The sequence below is a fragment of the Pelobates fuscus genome, chromosome 10 (genome assembly GCF_036172605.1).
Source record: "Pelobates fuscus isolate aPelFus1 chromosome 10, aPelFus1.pri, whole genome shotgun sequence".
NCBI classification, from domain to species: Eukaryota; Metazoa; Chordata; class Amphibia; order Anura; family Pelobatidae; genus Pelobates; species Pelobates fuscus.
Genome location: NC_086326.1, coordinates 147,781,049 through 147,801,163, shown reverse-complemented (window position 1 = coordinate 147,801,163; position 20,115 = coordinate 147,781,049). Strand labels below are relative to the sequence as shown.

General features: G+C 42.4%; 1 pseudogene; it reads left to right on the top strand.

The window, feature by feature from the left end:
• LOC134575163 (oocyte zinc finger protein XlCOF7.1-like) overlaps window positions 1-19,813 on the top strand; it is a 68,548-nt pseudogene extending 48,735 nt beyond the window's left edge.
• Window positions 19,814-20,115: the final 302 nt, after the last annotated feature.

Genomic DNA, 20,115 nt, shown 5'->3' with positions numbered 1-20,115 from the left:
CAGCCTCTAGTGGCTGTCTCATTGACAGCCGTTAAAGGCGCTTCCGCACTTCTCACTGTGATTTTCACAGTGAGAAGACGCCAGCGTCCATAGGAAAGCATTGAGAATGCTTTCCTATGGACTGGCTGAATGCGCGTGCGGCTCAGGGGAAAGGAGGCGGAGAGTCCCCACCGCCGAGGGAGCCCGGCGGTGGAGAAAAGGTAAGTGTTTAACCCCTTCCTCACACTAGAGCCTGGCGGGAGGGGGGACCCTAAGGGTGGGGAGGGGGGGGGGACCTAGAAACCATATAGTGCCAGGAAAACAAGTGTGTTTTCATGACACTATAGTTGTCCTTTAGTGGTAGTGTTAACATTTCAGTTAGTGCTGCCTCAGACAGTAAATGGGATTTGCCCCCTGTGGCAAACCTAGCCACTTCGGGACTATAATGTATGAAAGGTTGTCTATAGGCTGTATGGTATGCTATGTATATTTGTGCTGTGTGTTAAGCTAAGGTAGTTCGCATGCTGGCAGCCATAAGCTACCAGCCTGCAGGTACTTCGTTCGACGAACAGCGACTATCCGGGCTGTTCGTCAAACGAATAAGGGCCCCTCTGGTCGACCACACACTCAGTCGTGTGGCGCTTGTTAACCGATTGCAACATTGTTGCAATCGGTAATTAGAGGCTCTCCTAGGTGGCCGTCGTTCGACTACCGACCATGCGGCGGTCGGCCATCTTGGATCCTCTATTCTTCAGCGGTGTTTTGTCGTCGAGCGCCTGGAACCGAAATCGGCTGCTCGACGACACGAACACCGCTGGACTTCCAGACCGTTCGGGAGCCCGGTGTTCGGTAAGATCGTTCCCCTAAGTACGATCGACCGATTGAGAGGAACTTTAATGTCATATCTTATTTGTTGCGGCGTTCGGTCAGTTCAGCTGAGAGCTGAGCGGTATTCTCACAAAAGATGCGTTCAGACCCCAGCTATCTACCGAACGTTCGGTCACGTTAATCTACCGAATAAAACTCAAACTGTATTTTAATGTAAATTGTCAGTTCTGCTGCACGAGGGGATAATCCACTTAATCGTCCATTTTAGTGGGAGTATCCTTCTCGTGCAGCAAAGCCTGTTGGGAGAATTATACTGCATGATGGGAGAAATCCCCTGAAACATCTGTATGGAAACCCCTTGCATGGGGAACTGTATAAATATGCAAGCTGTGAATAAAGCCAGTTAGTTGATTCCCAAACTGTGTTTCGTCCGGTTATTGGGATATTGCCTTACTTTTCAGCGCTGACTGTGGATTTACCTGTTATACCAGCGGAGATCGTGGATTCTAATATTGCACTCCGCTACACCCCCTTAAAGGACACCACTACTGTTTGCTTGTTTTGTACGTAAAGACACAAGGAATTTGCACATATATTTGCTGTATGTATTCAACAGTAATGTTAATATATTAGTTTTTACAAAAACATATAAAAATGACAAGTTCAAATAGTATATATTCTTTATTCAATATGTTAAAAATACTAAAATAAATAGCAATTACATTCTAAATACACTAAGCAGCGCTTTACAATGGGTGGACGAACAGACATGTAGTTGTAACCAGACAAGTTGGACACACAGGAACAGAGGGGTTGAGGGCCCTGCTCAATGAGCTTACATGCTAGAGGGAGTGGGGTAAAATGACACAAAAGGTAAGGATAGTATTAGACTAGTGACAGTTGCAGAAGAGGAATCAGTCGGTAGCTATTAACAGTTTAATTGATACGCTTTTATGAAGAAACCGTTTTTTAAAGATTTTTTTGAAGGAGTGGAGACTGGGTGAGCATCTAACGGAGAAGTGAAGCGAGTTCCACAGGAACGGTGCAGCCCTCGAGAAATCTTGAAGGCGAGCATAAGAGGTGGGAGTACGGACAGAAGATAGACGTAAGTCTTCAGCAGATCGTAAGGGCCTAGACGGGACATACTTGTGTATAAGGGAGGATAGATAGGTGAGAGCAGCATTATGTAGAGATGTGAAAGCAAGAACAAGAATTTTAAATTGAGCTCTATATTTTATAGGAAGCCAATGTAGGGACTGACAGAAGGGTGAGGCGTGGGAAGTACGGGCGGACAGGAAGATGAGCCTCGCCCCCACATTCATTATGGACTGTAATGGCGCAAGTTGGGAGCACATAAGACCACTGAGAAGCGGGTTACAGTAGTCGAGGCGAGAAAGGACAGTGGAATGGACCAGCACCTTAGTCGCATCTGGCGTTAAGTAGGGGCGGATGCGCGCAATGTTTTTGAGATGGAAACAACAGGATTTGGCGATAGACTGAACATGAAACTTGAAGGAGAGGTCTGAGTCAAAAAGAACACCTAGGCAGCGAGCCTGCGTGTTGGAGCTGATGGTAGCACCGTTGACTTGGAGGGAGACAGACACAGGAGTAACAACACTTGAGGGAGGAAAGACTTGAATTTCAGTTTTGGTCAAGTTTAGTTTAAGGAAGTGGGCAGCCATCCAGTTATAAATCGCAGAGAGGCAGTCAGAGACACTAGTCAAGAGGGACGGGGAGAGATCAGGGGAGGACAGGTAGATTTGCGTGTCATCCGCATAGAAATGATATTGGAAGCCAAAGGAGCTAATGAGTTTACCAAGGAAGGCAGTATAGATGGAGAACAGTAGGGGACCAAGGACTGAACCTTGGGGGATACCAACAGAGAGGAGTTGGGGAGAAGAAGCAGAGCCAGATAAAGAAACATTGAAAGAGCGCTGGGAGAGGTAGGAGGAGCACCAGGAAAGAGCAATATCTTGTAGACCTAGGGAGCAGGTGGTGGGGCGGGAGGACTGGAGCAGAGCAGAAACCTCTTACAATGTAGTGGGTGCGAATGAACATAGAACAGCAGAGGGAGTGAAGTTAGAGGAAGTATTGTAAGGGGAAGAAGAAAGATGAGAGATCTCTTCCCTGATTGTAGAGATCATGTCAGTGAAGTGAGTTGCAAAGTCTGAGGCGGTCAAGTTAGTAGGTGGAGGAGGAACAACAGGGCGAAGAAGAGTTAAATGTGTGAAATAGTCGTTTGGGTTCGCGGGAGAGTGTGGTTATGAGGGTATTAAAGTAATTTACTTTTGCAGAGGAAAGAGCCAAGCTGTATGAGCTCAGCATAAATTTAAAGTGGAGAAAGTCAGACGCACAGTGAAACTTTCTCCAACAGCGTTCAGCAGTTCTGGAGCATTTTTGGAGGTATCGAGTGAGCTTGGTGTGCCAGGGTTGTTGTTGAGGGCACCGGCGACATTTAAATATAGAAGGTGCCGTGATGTCTAGTTGAGAGGAGAGGGTGGAATTGTAGAAGGAGGTTGCAGAACTAGGATATTTGAGGTTTGAGATAGATCAAAGGAAAGTTTGGAGATTAGTGGAGAAATGCTCTAGGTTTCTGTGAGAGTGATGTTCAGATGGTGGTGTCAATTGGGTCTTAGGTATGCCAATGTCAAAAGTCAGCAGATGGTGGTCAGAGGAAAAGGAATATTGGAGAAATTAGAGGCAGTACAGAGGGAAGGCGAGATCAAGAGTGTTTCCCGCTGTATGTGTTGCTAAATTGGACCATTGCGTAAGACCAAAGGAGGAGGTTACAGAGAGCAGACGAGAGGCATCAGTGCAATTGGGGTTGTTGATTGGGATATTGAAATCCCCAAGTATAAGGGAAGGAGTGCTAGATGAGAGGAAGTGGGGAAGCCAGGAAGAAAAGTGCTGAATGAATAGTCTAGGATAACCGGGGGGCAGTAGATGATAGCAATTCTTAAAGGAGTGGGTTTAAATAGGTTGACAGTGTGAACTTCAAAAGAAGAAAAGGATATGATTGGTTGAAAGGTACATTGAGGGGAGAGAAGGATGCTTAGGCCGCCTCCTTTACAGTTGAGTCTGGGAGTGTGAGAGAATTGTAGCCCACCAAAACATAGAGACAGGAGTAGCGCTATCAGAGGGGGGAAAGCCAGGTCTCTGTAAGTGCAAGCAGTGTGAGTGAGTTTGAGATGAAAAAGTTGTGTATGGTTGTTGATTTTAAACACACACGTATTATCATCACATTGTTACACACAGATCTGCACACCAGTCAAATCACAAGACTTGCTTGGCTCTCTACAAGGTCAGCAAGACAAGAAGAGCCTTAATCTAGAACTCGATGGGCAAGTCAAAAACAACTCTAGAAGCCAATTTCAGGACAATAACTCAAGTTAACATTAAATCTGGCATATACCAAGGAGATGCGCTATAGGCATCAACCCCCTTAGCCAGATCATCAAGAAGAGTGGATACAGATACAGGTTCAAGAGTGGAGCTACCATCAACCACCTACTCTACATGGACGACATAAAGCTGTATGCCAAGAGTGAGCGAGACATTGACTCACTGATCCACCTAACTAGGATTTACAGCAAGGACATCGGAATGTCGTTCGGACAAGAGAAATGTGGACGGATGATAGCAAAAAGAGGGAAGATGATCAGGACAGAAGGAGTTGAAGTTCCAGTAGGCCAAATAGAAGATGTAGAGAACAGCTACAAGTACCTGGGGGTACCACAAACGCATGGCAACCATGAGGAAGAGGTAAGGAGGATAGCAACATCAAAGTACCTCCAGAGAGTCAGACCTGAAGTCCCAGCTCAATGGCAAGAACAAGATCCAAGCCATCAACACATGCCCTACCGGTCATCCGATACCCAGCTGGAATAATAACCTGGCCAAGAGAAGAACTTGTCACCATGATCCAAGGTGAAGACTGTGCAAAGAGGACTGAGAGAAAATCCAGCACCTAGTAGCCGGATGCACGATGTTGGCAGGAACAGCATACACGGTGAGACACAAGTTCCTGGGATTGTGTTCTGAAACATCTTCACAGAATATGGATTGGACCTATCTAAGTCCAGATGGGAGATACCACAAAGGGTAGTTGAGAATGACAAGGCTAAGATCCTGTGAGACTTCAAGATCCAGACAGACAAGCAAGTGCTGGCCAACCAACCAGACATCGTGGTGGTAGACAAGTAACGAAAGACTGCAGTCGTGGTGGATGTGGCAATACCCAATGATTATAACATCAGGAAGAAGGAATATGAGAAGGTGGACAAATACCAAGGACTGAAAGAAGAACTAGAAAGGATGTGGAAAATGAGGGCAGTAGTAGTCCCAGTTGTAAAAGGAGCACTCAGGGCTGTGAATCCCAAGTTGGGGGAGTGGCTTCAACAGATTCCAGGTGGGACATCTGAGATTGCTGCAGAAGACTGCACTTCTAGGAACCGCTAAGATACTGCGCAGAACCCTGAAACTCCTCTGGTAGAGGACCCGAGAATGAGGAATAAGCATACCAGCCAGGAGGGTAGAGAAAATCAATTATATATAAATTGTATGTGTGTGTATATATAAAACAAAACCGTCACCGCTGGGTTCATTCAGAACCCTAGACTTCCAGTTCACTCACCTGAGGCTTCGTTCCCATGCTGTCTCCAAGCAAGTCAATTTTCCACGGCAAAAGGCTACGCGACCCGCAACCACATTTACTTAAGCCCGGTGGGACTACTCACATCGCGGATCCCAGCCTCCCTGCAGTCCACTCACCTTCTTACAGCCGCTGATCTCCAGCCCCACGCCCCGCTCTACTCCCTGTTCTGGTCGGAGCCCGCCAGCATCTGGCTGACCTCTTACCTTACCACTGCTTCCGGGTTACATCCTCCTGTTCGGTCCACGAACCGTGAGTTTTCCTGAAAGGGTTCATACGTACGCTACGTTTGGCCGCCACGCAGTTCCCATTCATGCAAACAAACCCCTTTTGTGTCCTTGTTCATATCAGTCCAACCGTACGTTCTGTTCTATGTTTAACAGTCATGTTCGGTGCCATTTGTTCATATAAAACTAACCGAACGCGGTGCTCTAGTTGGTGTACTAATTTAGACAAATTAAGGAGGACTGCATCCTAGATTAAGTGTTCTTATTACCAATATGTTTGAATAAAAGTACATATTTTATATATAGATGTCAGGATTGCTAACGTCATTTTAGACAAATTTTAATAACTGTAAATTTAGCCTGTTGATATTTTCTCATACTGTATCAAGTGTGTAACGAAATAGGCTTTGCCACAGCACCTCTATTTGTACTAGGGGCTGTCCATACCCTTTTGTTGCTTTATTTTGCTGGGATTGTAACTGTTCGTTATTTGTGGAAACAAGTAACAAGCTATTATTTTGTATCATTCGTCTGGTTGTTCGGTAAGAACCCCTTTTCAGCTATTCTCACCATAGGGTTCGACAAACGAACTAAGTACGGAACAACCAGGCCACCCATGAGAGGAGCGTGGCGCCAATTGACCTCCCAAACCTGGTTCATACTCTCTCAATTGAAAACACATGAACCAACTGGGGGATCCCCTGGGTGGCCGCCGTTCGTTATGTGAACACGTGGCGGCGACCATCTTAGAATACGAATTACACCAGCGGTGTTTGGTCGTCGAGTGTCTGGAACCCAAATCGGACACTCAACGGCACGGACACCGCAGAGACTTCGGTCCTTGTGTAAGTTTGTGTAAACTCAGGGGAACAGAGCGGCGTTCGGTTAAAGGAGTCACACGAACGAGATGAGTTGAACGAACCAAGGCACGAACCATGTTCTTATGCACTTTCATCTTTTTCAGACACTCAAATGGAGACCGACCGCACAGCCCAAACAAATGGAACTATTTTCGGCTTACACCTCGTGTGTGGTTGGTAAAACTAGACATCTATAAATCTGTCCAACCCCTGAACCGATTTGGGTGATTTTGCAGTATGTTGCTCCCCCAGACCGGGGCTATCAGGGGATGTCTGAATTGTGGGAGTATGATATGTTTTTGGGGTACTTCTAGAAATGTATAAAAATAATGATTTTTCTGTTTGGAGATAATTGAGTTCTTACAGTAATAATTCAATTATCTCCTAAGCAGAGGGGAGGGATTGTGTAAACTGTATGGGAGTGACTTACTTGACACTCTGTGTTTATTGGTTGTTTTCTGGTTTTACCTGTGCCTAACAAGGTCCACCTGGGTGGTAACCTTTTGGGCAAAACCTGCATGAAAGGCCAGTCTGGCCATTAAAAGTTCTGTTCTGCTTCTAATTCTGAGTGTCGTCCAGTTATTAGGAAGGGTGATGGGATATTCGTGGATTATCTTATGCTTATGCCTGCCTTCTTGAATTATCCTGTTTGTTGCTGAGCATCTGTTGAAGTAACCAGCGGAGAAGAAGCCTTGCTACCACTAGCTCTCTGCTACGCCTTGCTACCACTAGCTCTCCGTTACAAAGTGTCCACATCTCATGTTCACGGTATATCAATACTTTTTATACCATTACTTGTTCCCCACGTTAGATATATCTCAAATCGTATATATTCATCACAATCTCATTTCGACTGCCTTCACTTCACAAAAAATATCACTTATTGACGGTTACTCTCCCCTACACAGGGTATGTATGTTATGTGTTATTTAGTATGATCATTATTGTCCCTATGGCTATTTCCATGAACGCACTCCTAGGGATTTGTAGGCCCTAAGCTCGATTTATTGATTTGTTAACAATAACCTATGTAGTTGGAAAACCTGATGTAACCTTTTCTAGCACACTCAAGAAAATCCTTGCAGTATTTTGTATTTCCACTGTGCATGTTAGGCATGCGTAAGAATCACCACACATTCTCTACATATCTCTACGGTAAGCTAGGTACGTCTCCATTTACATGGTACTCCTTTTCCGTCATAGGCTAGGGTAAATTAACTGGCTATTTAGTTACTTACATTGTCCCTAGCTTACTGTAGTTAATCAACTCCTGGGAGGCCAACACCCATCCTAACCGCATAGTTAGAGCCTTACATGTCAGCTACTAGTCAGGGCACCACCAAGTCACGCCCACGTTTATTATGTCTTGTTAAAAGTTACAGAGAGGCCAACATTCCTGACACTCCGTTCAGTGGCTCCCGCCCACTCGGCCCCTCTTATAGATTGAGCCTCTCTCTCACCTCTTGGCACTAGTAGGGCCTGCAGTTTAGGTAATTCCTTACCATAGGATTAGCTAAAGCCAGTTGGCATAGGTACTCCCTTATCTCTAAAGTTCTCATAGTTTAATCATGTTTACCTTCTTAGTATGTCCCAAACCCCAGAATAGGACAAGGAACTCGTTAAGCCTCAGACCCAAGCAAGCCTTCTACCCAGGCCGGTCCAAGCACCCCTACTAAAAACCTGGAATCATCCAACCTGTATTCCTTACATTCCTGGACAATCCCTAAACTTGCGCCTGAGTTACGATGTATGGGGGTCCCATTCCCGGCTACAGCACACAAAGCTGAACTGTATGGATTGTTTGTCACCAATACCTGTACCCCCCCCCCCCCCCCCCAGCCAGGAGTTAATCTACAAACTGATAATTTTACGGAAATCAAGGGTTTAATGTCTTCCCTGCACGCTTTGAGAAATTGGAATCTCCTCAGCCATCAACATCCGACCCTCCCAGCCCAGCTCCATCTCATGGTAATGACACCATCGTTAACCCTACACCTAGCACTTCCACTCACATCATCATGCCCTCCCACTTTGTGTCCTCAACCATACGCAAAGACATCCTGGAAGGCAAGAATGTAAACCTAGTCTCCTTGCTAATTGCCTCTCAGGATGTAGTTTAAAATAAAGCATACTGCTATAGTGATCTTTCTGTCGTTTTAAAAGCCAGGGCACGAAGGGCACTTTTACTAGAACTACAATCCTTGATGGGCACGCTGAACTTCGCTATGAGAATTATACCACAGGGCCGGGCCTTTTTTTTTTTCCAGTCCACTATGCCTTCTTTCTCTTCTTCTTACTGACAAAAGTACTGTCCCCTTAGACACACAAGCTAAGGCAGACCTATGCATGTGGCTAGATTTTATATATCTGTGAAATGTGAAGGCGATGTTTATTCCCCCCATCTCTGACTCATCCCCAGTCATATGGACCGATGCTGCAGCCCACACAGGGTTCGCAGCTATTTTTGGTTACTCCTGGTTCAGAGATTCTTGGCCAGTCGAGACTCTTGGTCTACCCTCATTCCATACTACATCAGCCCTATTTGAAATCTACCTTATCGTGGCAGCATCCAAAGCCTGGGGGTATCTGTGGCAAAGGAAAACCATCATGATACTTACTGGACAATTGACATGGCTAGCACCTATACTACAGTTGCACATCACATGCGTACATATCCCAGGCCGCATTAATACAGCCGCTGATGCGTTGTCTTGTTCTAATTTGCAGGATTCCGTCAGCCAACATCAGGCCGGTCAGCACTCCCTCATACCAAGGCTTAACCCTTGACTAAATCACCGTATGGCTCACAGCAGATACCTGGCCAGCTCTGCCCTCTCTTCCAATACCACTCAAGCTTACAGTAGGGCTTTTCACTCTTTATACTAAATTCACTTCAGACTATCAGATCAGCGACCTACTTTCCCTAGATTCTATAGTGGCATTTCATTCTTTTTGCCATTTTAACCTAAAATTGTCACTAAACACCATAAAACTCTACCTTACTGGAATACAACACCACATCCTAAGTGCCTACCCCAGCACAAATCCTTTCATGTCTACCTATCCCGTCAAGAATATACTGAAAGCATACAACGTTTAGACAAACCCACTTCTATGACTAGACAACCTATTGACTGGCCTAAATTTCCTACCCTTTGAGAAATCGTAGACACCAATCCATTTTAAACCAGCACTAATCTTATCATTAAAACCACAGCCTACCTTGCCTTCTATGGTTTCTTACGTCCACACAAATTCATTACCGATATCATCACACCCAACAGTCAAAACCTAAAAATGATGAGCCTACATAGAGACACTGATCATTATGTACTCACCATGGCTCACACCAAGACAAACCAGTTAGACCCACCTACTAAAGTATGCTACTATCCCACCGATAATCACTGGTGTCAAGTCAAATTACTTGACACATATTGTGCAACATTATCCGGTCTAAACCCAAATACACTATTACTCCTTTTACATGGCAAACCTCTAACCACATTAAATTTATTTTATATATTCGAACTCTCTTCATTAGACTCGGTCTTGACCCCTCTACTCTTTCTGGTCACTCCTTCAGAATTGAAGCCCCTTCCGCGGCTCATATAATTAAAAGATTAGGGCGCTGGAAGTCATCAGAATATTCCAAATATATACCACATCCAGAACAGGAATTGAGACGAGCATTAAAATTGTTAGCTCTGTAACGTGTGTAATAAAGATTATTTGTATACATACAACTTTTTGCCCTCTTTTATTACAGGCCTACCCCATATGTCGGCTCCGGCACAATTTAGAATAAAGGGTCTACTCACAGGACTTGATAAATTCACTTGTGGTTTAATGTGAAAGAAAAAGATTACATCTGCAACTGACATTTTGACCCTAAACTGGTCTTTTTCAAGATAACAACATTTTGTAATGTCTCACACTTTTTAAGAGTTTAAGTTAGCTTTCATATATACATATTTGTTGTGAAATGTAAGGCCCTATTCATCCTGAACAACATGATCTGTAATAAGTGTTGGTGCACTTAATATGAAAGATGTAAAAATTGGTTTAGAACTGGTACAATTGGCTCTGTTCTTAAAGGGAAACTATAGGCTAGAAGTACAAACTTGTATTCCTAGCACTATAGATTGCTATAGTGCCCTCCATGCCATGCTTTCCTATGGGGTTTTGGGTAACGCTGGAAGTCATCATTCATAGTGTGAGGACATGCAGCGTTGGGCAACCAAAAGTAGCCTAACAGCCTGGAAGTCCCTCTAGTGGCTGTCTGATAGACAGCTACTAGAGGTGGAGTTAACCTTGGATGGTAATTATTGCACTTTCTCAATACCGTAACTGCAATAATTACTATTGCTGGGTTAAGGGACTGGGACAATGCACCCAGACAACTGCAATGAACTGAAGTGGTCTGAATGCCTATGGTGTCCTGTTAAGGGGGTCAAACACCAATTCCAGTATGTAAACATTATTATTATTTGTCATTTATATAACGCCAACAGATTCCATAGTGCTTTACAATATTATAAGAGGGGGGATTTTACTATAAATAGGACAATTACAAGAAAACTTAAAGGAATGATAGATAGTTGGGGACCCTGCTCAAACAAGCTTACAGTCTATAGGAGGTGGGGTGTAAAACACAATAGGACTGAAAATGGCAATCAAATAAGGTGGGAGTGAAGCAGAGCTCGAGGAGAGATTATAGTGCTGCCCTTTAGGAGAGCGCAAGAGACAGGTATGTAAGGTAGAGGTTACTCTGGGAGGCCATAAACTCTCCTAAAGAGAGAGGTTTTAAGGCACTACCTAAACTATTAAAGACATGGGAAGATTCTGATGGCGGAAGGCAAGCTATTCCATAGGAGTGGAGCCGTCCCCGAGAAGTGCTGCAAGCAGGAGTTGGCTGTACGCATGCGAGCAGCGGACAGGAGAAGGTCACGGGCAGAGCTGAGAGACCGAGAAGGGGCATACCCAAGTATATGTAAAGAGATTTAAGAGGGGCTAGAATTGGTCAATTCTTTTTTAGGTATGGGTTAGCACTTTGAATTGACTCCTATAGGATACAGGAAGCCAATGTAATGACTGACAGATTGGTGAGGTGTGAGAGGACCGATTAGAGAGGAAAATCAGTCTGACGGCAGCATTCATTACAGACTTAACGGGGCAATACGTTTTTTGGGAAGACCAATTAGGAGAGTGTTACAATAATCCATGCGGGAAATTACTAGAACATGGACAAGCCCCTTGGTAGCATCTTGCGTAAGAAAGGGGCGGATGCTGGCTATGATTTTAAGATGGAATCTACAGGACTTGGTAACATGCTGGATGTGAGGCTCAAAGGTGTGGCCAGAATCAAGTATGACACCAAAACGTGCTTGCAAGGATGGACTGATGTGGATACCACTAATTTGAAGGGAGAGCGAAAGAGGAGGATCAGTATTAGGAGGAGGAAAGACAAGGAGCTCAGTTTTAGAGAGATTTAGTTTCAGAAAGTGGGAGGACAACCAGTCAGAGATGGAAGAAAGGCAAGCAGTGACACGTTGAAGGACGGCAGGGGAGAGGTCCGGGTAGGAGAGATATATCTGTGTGTCACCAGCGTACAGGTGGTAGTGGAATCCAAATTAGGTAACACGTTTGCCAAGAGAGGCAGTATAAAGAGAAAATAGAAGGGGACCAAGGACAGAGCCTTGGGGGACTCCAACTGAGACAGGACGAAGGGAGGAGGTATCATTAGAAAAGGAGACACTCCTATTTAAGAGGCAAGCAAGACATATGGCAGATGTGAGCTCAGACTTCCTACAGAATAGCTCTGCTGGAGTCCACATTAGTCCGCCACATTACCAATCACAAACCAAGCTGGCATGCCATATTAAAAAATAATTTAGATTTTAAAAAATACATATTTTACAAAATGTACATATAATATGTGTCCCTTAAGAATCCTCTAAATATAGCAATAAGTACAGAAAATCCAATAAACAAAATTAAAATAGTATCAATACTGCTTCATTTTAAGACCCACACACACGATTAAATAATAAAATAAAACAAATCACAACTAATCTTAAAATCTATTTAGTCACCGCAGCCAATAACTTAACCCTGCTAGCATGACGTATGTATTCACTGGGGATGGTGCTCACTAGAAAACAAATAACCATTCACATCTACGTACTTACTATGTGTTCTCGTGCAGGCCTAATTTCCAACCTAACTTTAAAAAAAAGTATGGGAAGAATATGAAATCCCTATATTTAATAATTAAAATTAATACATTGAAATCATCCATATTCCTATCCCAAATAATGAGCATATCATCAATAAAACAGCGGTAAATGACCAGCCAGTCCCGCCAAACGTTATTCTCTCTTTTACTTCCAATAACCCATGACTAAATGAGTGAAGTTGAGAGTAAAGCTGTCTCCCATCGCATTACCATTAATTCTAAAATAAAATGTGTAACAGATCGACGGGCACGCCGACTGGGTACCTCCGTTGAAGGATGCTCCTAGCGCTTCCTGAGGACTCCAAGCACTGCAGCAGACACCATAACCACCGTAGACTCCTCCAGAGAGCAAAACCGGAACAAGCTCTTACCACAGCTTAACAGTGATTTAGCAAGGGAGTATGACAAGCATAGCAATCCCTTGTAGCAGTTCCCCCAATAAGAGACGGCACTCCAAATTGAGGGTGAAGTAGAACTCCGGTTTAATGACCCACACTCTGCTTTTATGCAATTCTCCCCTGCAAGGGAGACACCCACATACAATTATGCATTACCCAATCAAACACTGGTTACATCCCACAGATTCCCTCCCCTTAGCCTGAGAGGTAACACAATTATCCGTACAGTTTAAACATACTTTTTACCCAACTTTCATAACTCTAAAACCATACATCCAATAGTAATAAAAGTTACATATTATTAATCAGCACATTCCAAATACAAACATACCCAAAAATCATTCGAATCCGTTCTTCCGTTTGGGAGATAGATATGTCACTTTTGACCGACCGCAAGCACATTTTCATGCCCAAAACAGTTCCATGGATTTGGGCTGTGCGGTCGGTCTATTTTACACCGAGAAAATGACTAAGTCCCATTCGAACGAGCGTTTGAATCTTCGAACGGGACTTAGTCTCCAGCCGCAGTGTCGAAGAAGGTACGGGTCAGCGGTGTTCGTGCAATTGGGTAGCCAAAAACAGTTCCATAGATTTGGCTGCACACACTGCTGACCGCGTTCGAATAAGTTAAAATGGCCGCCGCCACGTGTTCTTTTGTCGAATGGCGGCCACTTCGGCACTTCGACTGCATCCGAAGTGCCAGTTTAAAAGTTGTAACACTGCTCCAAAGTAATTAAAGGGCCAGGAACAGCATTATACAAATCCATTATGCCCAAATACAGTTCTTAAAGGGGTAATACATCCCAGGGCCATAGTCGCAGGGCAGGAGGCTAGCAACCAGGCTTCTCCAGTGCACAGTGGCGAGGTTGGTTCCGCCACAAAATGTATTTAATAATTATGCAATATTATAAATCTTAAAAACTCCACAATGGAGCTAGCTTGATCCCAAGGTAGAAGGGATACTCAAATAAATAAAGTTTATTGTTTTAATACCAAAATGATGTGCCAAGTTCATATATTGGGAACACGCATCAATGTTTGCTTAATAAGTATGTAGGGTTTCGAAAAATGCTCCTCTCTGCCTTATTCGAGATTTTCTTTTGCTTCAAGCTGAAGGAAGCAAGTTGAATTGTTAGTGTAGGACCCACCTAAAAGCTTTGCCTTGATGTGGCAGGTGGGCTTACAATCTAATGGCCACTGGAGTGAAACGAAAAAATTCCATTTACATAAATATGCACAGGGATTTGGGATAGTGAGTAGTAACTTTTTTTCTATGGTTTTATCAATGGTTATGTAGACATAAGAATCTTTCCATTCTGTACTGGATAGAAACTGTAACAAGTGATCTGTGTATCTAGTATATGAACATATATCTCTCTGAAGATATAAATCCATAAACCCAAAGGGGAAATAAAAACCTATAGATGAATAACGGTTTAACAAATTCATTACATAATGAAATATAATCCCCTTTATGCAAGGTAGGCTAATATATAGAAGGGGCTTTAAATTTACATTTTTATTTGTGCAGTGCGGGAGGTTACAAGTAAGTTTGTGATGCCACGACCGCATCAACATACATATATAATCATACATAGTGGTACATAGGCATGGCATGGAGATACGTTGCACAATTTTTAGTTAAGATAAGGTAAAACAAGATGGAGTAGCGTTAGATAGTGTTAGTGATGCAATTGCATAGTCATGAGGAGGAAAACACTTGGGTATCTTTAGGTGAAACGTAGACCTGTAGGGAGATGTAAGTTGAGTAAACCAGTGCACCAGCTAGACTTATAGAGTTGGAGAGTATAACATGTGGGAAAATCTCGATAAAACAGCTGCTGATCCCGATTAACTAATTTATTCACATACCTCCTTTCTCTCACAGAATGGCATAGACAGATACTCTACATGCAGAAATTAAACTAGTAAACATAGTTTACAGGTAATTAGGCTCCACAGGTGCTTATACTAAGTCTAGCTAAAATGTGTCTAGAACTGCATTACTATAAGGCATGCAAATTGCATTAGGAAGGGTAGGTATTAATAGAACATAGAATGTTATATGATCAAGCTGTGTAGGTATACCACCTGATCCGGTGCCATCTTCAGCAGCGCTTGGTAACGGAGTCCAGTACTTACGTTGTGGGTAACCAAACTAGCCCCTCGAGTTAATTTGCTGGACAGTCATCAGATTCCCCTATGGGGGTCACATGTTAGGTGTGGGCTCAGTACACTTTGGGGAGCAGTGTAGCATTGTGAAGGTGAGGTGCCCCTCCAGTCCCGGGGTTGTGGGAGAGCCGGTACCCTTTTGCCACGAACCTGGAATCCTTTGGGGTCCAGGGTCTTCCCCTTCAGGATAGTATGGTGGGTGCTGCTGTACTCTCACAGAGTCTGACCCTTCTCCCTCCTTCCCCTTTCAGGTATTGAGTTTCCTTAGACTTCAACAAGGAGTTGATAAGGTCATAGACAATTTCCCCACCTTCCGTATAATGCTCGAGCAACCTGGTGGATCACGGTGGCTCACGGTGGCTGTCCTTTCACTCATGCAGTTTATCTATCCACTGCCACTTTCTCAGATTTTATACAGTTAATTATAGTGTCTATAGTCATTTTGACGGTTCAAACTCTTTGAACCCCAGTTGTCCCTTATATTTCATTAAGGACTAATCAATGCTGATATTTTTTGGAGGAATATAAAGGTTTGCAAACTTGCACACAAGTGGGAAAATAGGGCCAAAATGTAAATAGGTTATCATACGGTGGATGACCTTTCTGCAGGCATTTGCAGTGTTGTCATTGAAGTGCATAAACCGCAGTAGCAGTGGATTTTTTGTTATTGTTTGTGGAAAAAATGGGGCTACTGCAAATAGGATTCTTAATAATTCCCATTAGAAAATTGTTTAAGTTCAGGAACACTGGTGGGACAGCATGTCTCTTTTCTGGCTATAAACGACACTGGATTCCAGGTAAAATATTGCTTGACATAAATATTTGTCTGGGTGACAATCTCCTAAAGCATCATCTCCCAGGAACACCTGCATAAACTCCAGTGACCTATAAATGGACATGTCAGCCTGTATGCCATATGTTGCTGTGAAAGGAGGAATTTCTAGCATAAGGTTTTTAGGGGATACCCAGTTTTTTGCATTAAGGGTAGTGCTGGGGAATCAGTGCTTTCTGCTGTGAGACCTGCAGCATTAGGTGAATAATCATATTCATATGAGGCGCTAACTGTAGTCTTTGAGTCAAGCGTCAGAATTCTGTAAGCCTCCTCCGCACTAAATTTCCTAAACATTTTGAAGTTTTTTTGTTTCATTTTATAAGAACTTTAAAAAGTTCATAATGATGCTTATTAATCTCTAAGTCACTAACTAATGCCTCGATTTAATGTTTTTTGGATAAGCTTTTTAAATACTAAAAACCAAAAAAAAGAAATAGATGGCCAGGTAGGTCCACTGCGCTGATCACATATAGTCAGTGGTATAAAGTACTCCTGGTAGGGCGGCTGAGTATCTCTGTTACTTTCCACCCTCCTCTGCTATTTTCGGACCATCCGTGTCAAAAACTCTGTGCCCTCTGGAACACTCAGAAGCCCTCCTCGAATTGATCCAATCAGCAGTCGTAGATTATAAATAGCCAGAAATTATTGCTGTTGAATATAGTAAATGATTATAGCTTTACCCCCATCAAAAGCGTAACTAATTTTAAAGCGGGAGGGCTATTTATACCAGAGAGGGGTCATTTGCATCCAATAGTACAATGAACCAGTAAATACAGTTCCCCATCAAGTCCTGCTTGCATTCCTGCCGAAACAGCCCTCATCCCCTCCAAAACAAACAAACAATCTAGTCAGATGTCCTGGCACCAATGCCTTTTTTGCCCCCTCTGGTGATGGCTCAAAATAGGGGTAAAACGGCCCTAGTCTCCTCACCCTGACCAGTGACCTCCAAACCCAGTGTCCAAAGATAAAAAAAATATATAAACATTATTTTTTTCTATTAAAAGTGACATTTTAATATAATTAAAACAAGTTGAATTACACACACTTTATAAAAATAAAAATAAATGACTACCCTGTAAAACTCACACCCAAACAATAGGAATTCCTGCCCTGCAACCCTGGGTCCATGACAAATTGTTCACATCACTGGAATTCAAAGTATTAAATAAATTGACTATATTGTTTATTAGGACCTCTAGACCTCTTCTTGTTAGGATGTTTATTAAGAAAATGTTCTAATTTTGAGTATGTTCTTTCCAATAGATGGTTCCATAAACAGAAATGAAACCAGTGAATTGTACACTTCAGTTTGTTCTCCGGATTGTATAACCGAAGATAATAAAATCACATTTAATAAAAAAATAAACTGTGTGGCAGTCCGTACAAACAGTGAATCTTTGTGTCAGGAAACCACAGAATCTGAAGAAGAAAATCTCAGAGACATTAATATGTCCATAGAATATAGAAAGACAGAATATTCATCTACTCATGTTAAGGAGGAATCAGACTCGTGTGAAGAAGAAAATCTGCTCAACACAGATATTTTTACACCTACAGAAGACCTACAGGTAGAACATCCATCTGCTCTTATTAAGGAGGAAACAAACTCGTATGAGGGAGAAGATCTTGCACACACTTATACACCCACAGAAGATACAAAGATAGAATATTTATATACTCATATTAAGGAGGAGTCAGATTCTTGTGAGGACAGCAGTCTCCCAGCCATAGACATTTATACACATACAGAAGATGATCAGATAGCATACCCATCAACTTATATGAAGGAAGAATCAAATTCTTGGGAAGAAAACAATTGTGTTGAAACTTCCATTTATACAACCAAGATGAACTATACATCAAAGTGTGAATCGGCATCAAATGAAAAACAAATTCTCATGAGCACTGATATTTATACACGCACAGACCATACACAGACAGAATATCCACCTGACGATATTAAGGAAGAATCAGACTCATGTGAATCCAATGCTCTCACCAGCACCGAGGCTTATACATCAACAGGAGAACAGATGGAGTATACATCAAATTTTGATTTGGTATCACACAAACAAGGAAATCTCAGAGACACTGACATTTATACACCCACAGACCATACACAGACAGAGTATCCATCTAGTCATATTAAGGAGGAAATGGCCTCATATGAAGATGGAAATCTCGCCATCTTAAACTATATTTCTCCTATGTGTCATACTGGAATGCAATACAATGGGAATAGTATCTGCATTGATGGTGCTAATGTTTCATCTACCAATTTCGAGCTTGCTAAACATCAGAGTGTCAACAAAGGAAATAAATTGACCAGTGCAGTTGACATTGTACGTGAGTATTTTAAGCAGAAACCACATTTTATAAGACATATGGGAACTCCCAATGGAGAGAAGACAATTTCTTGTTCTGAATGTGGGAAATGCTTTGCGCAGTCAGCACATGTTAAAAGACATATGAGGATTCACACAGGAGAGAGACCATTTTCATGTTCAGAATGTGGGAAGTGTTTCACTCAAATGACAAATCTTAAGTCACATCAGAGGATTCACACAGGAGAGAAACCGTATTCTTGTTCTGAATGTGGGAAATGTTTCACTTATATGTCGCATCTTAAGATACATCAGAGAATTCACACAGGAGAGAAACCGTTTTCTTGTTCAGAATGTGGGAAATGCTTTGATTACATGTCAGATCTTAAGGCACATCAGAGGATTCATACAGGAGAGAAACCATTTTCTTGTTCAGAATGTGGGAAATGTTTCACTGACCTTTCTAATCTTAGGAATCATCAAAAGATTCACACAGGAGAGAAATTATTTTCATGTTCTGCATGCCGTAAGTGCTTCACTCTCATGTCAAATCTTAAGATACATCAGAGGACTCACACAGGAGAGAAACCATTTTCTTGTTCTGCATGTGGGAAGTGCTTCACTCAAATGTCACATCTTAAGATACACGAGAGGACGCATACAGGAGAGAAACCATTTTCTTGTTCTGAATGTGGGAAATGTTTCACTCAAATGTCACATCTTAAGATACATCAGAGGATTCACACAGGAGAGAAACCATATTCATGTTCAGAATGTGGGAAATGCTTTTCTGATCGTTCAGCGCTTAAGACTCATAAGAGGATTCACACAGGAGAGAAACCATTTTCATGTTCAGAATGTGGAAAATGCTTTCCTCACCATTCAGCTCTTAAGACTCATCAGAGGATTCACACAAGAGATAAAACACTTTTATTGCTCGGAATATGAGAAATATTCCAGTCAAAGTTCAGGTCTTCGTTCACATGAGCAGATTCATACAAAAATTCATTATTTTACTCAGAACATAGAAAAATATTTTTTGTAAACGTAAGGCTTTTTGCTCGTCAGGATAGCAGGATAGCAGTATTTCAGTGACTAAGTAAGAATTCAAGTTGAATTCAAAATTAATTTAAATTTTAAAGTCAAAATGCCTAAACTGGAAAAAATCTCTCAAGCTAGCGATGATTTTACTACTCTGGCATTAAATTTTAAATTTATTTTGGTTTATCCCATTAGTAAACAACCCTTTTTGCATTCTAATTTTTGTACAAAACCAAAGTGAAAAGGAAAGTATTACCAACATCTTAACCCCTTAAGGACACAGGACATGTGTGACATGTCATGATTCCCTTTTATTCCAGAAGTTTGGTCCTTAAGGGGTTAAGCAATTCAAGCCAGATATCTCTGCATATGGGTAGTTACTTCTTATGATTTCTCAAAACATTTCTTTCTTATAGGAACAAACCTTTATTCATAGCACTAAAGTATTATCCGGTCTCTTTACATTTCTGTCCCAATCCCCAAAACTCGTTAAAAAAAAAAAAAAAAAAAAAAGAGGTTCATTCTGGCCAATCCACTAGCTTTCACAGAGAAACATTGGGAGGTT